Below are 1,377 nucleotides of genomic sequence, written 5' to 3'. Positions count from 1 at the left end.
CTCTCTCTCTCTCTCTCTCTCTCTCTCTCTCTCTCTCTCTTTCTCTCTCTCGTACATATGCGCTCGCTCACCTCACGTGCATGCATGAATACTCAAGTACCCACACAGACATAAATCTACATACATATGAGTATCTGTTCACATAATTTATATGCACATAACACACATATGTGCACAATGGGGTCTAATTTTTTTCCTTTCCTATTGTTGCTTCTGTCTGCCTGTCTTCTTTCCCGGCATTCAAATGGTAAGTGTTTTACGGCGCTCGCAAGTGCATAAGAATAAGATCATATGGGTGGGCGGGAAAAGCATTTTCAGTATGGTGGGAATTAATGTTGAAATTTGCCCGGGTAGCGGCCAAAACCTGTTCTTATCGATTTTAGGACCACTAATTGATCTTAACGTGCACAACTTGCACATAGGACCCTCGAGATTTTTTCACCCTTATCCGAGAAGGCTAGGTGTTCGATGTTACCTACCCTAAGATCAGGGGTGTGGTTGAAAGACAACAGTAAGAAGCCCAGAGTAGCAGTAGAAAGAGCGCAGAAGTCGGGGGGGGGGGGGATGAAAGCAGATGACAGAACATGATTAGAGAGCAGGATCGGAGGTAAAATAATTCAATTTTAGGGACAACAATTTTCCGTCACTGTCAGATTTCGAACACGGGACCTTTTGAATGAGAAGCGGCCAACACCGTTACGTATCGGTACCGATGATAATTAGAGAGATTAGATAGAATCAGGAACTGAAGCTGAAACTTGTAAAAGTGACCCTCCCATTGATTGTAAGACAGTGTATGTACCACTAGTGCGCAACGTTCCAAATTCTCCAAACTAAGTTTCCCTCGAGACTGCAACTGACTTGGAAAGCCCAATGGAACATAAAAATAATAACATCACAATCATAATAACTATAATAATATATGACGAGTTAATATATATAGCGCTCTACTACGCCGTTTAAACATCACGGACTCTGAGCGCTTTACAAACAATATAACCTCAACACATGAAAAGCACTTTGTGTTCTGGCTAAAAATCGAGAGACCATACATTATGCATCTCTTACATGATCTATCTAGATCTAGGTCTACAACGAGAAATAAATTACTTGAGCTGATGTTTTAAAGAAAACACCAGAGGCTTGCACAGACTTACACACGTACAAAAACTGATGTTAAAAGTATCGTGGTAAATTTTTACTTATGCACCCACTCATAGATGCATTTATTTGAAGTATTGAAGGCTAAACTGCTATAATTTTGACTGTAGAACACACATATAGTCACTAAAACTCCTGCAAAGCAATTGTTTCCAACTATAATTTATATCAATCCCAATGCCAAAACATCAAATCATTGTGAAATGCAGGGGGGGG

The sequence above is a fragment of the Aplysia californica genome, unplaced genomic scaffold (assembly GCF_000002075.1).
Source record: "Aplysia californica isolate F4 #8 unplaced genomic scaffold, AplCal3.0 scaffold00180, whole genome shotgun sequence".
NCBI lineage: Eukaryota > Metazoa > Mollusca > Gastropoda > Aplysiida > Aplysiidae > Aplysia > Aplysia californica.
Note: the sequence above shows the minus strand (reverse complement) of the source record.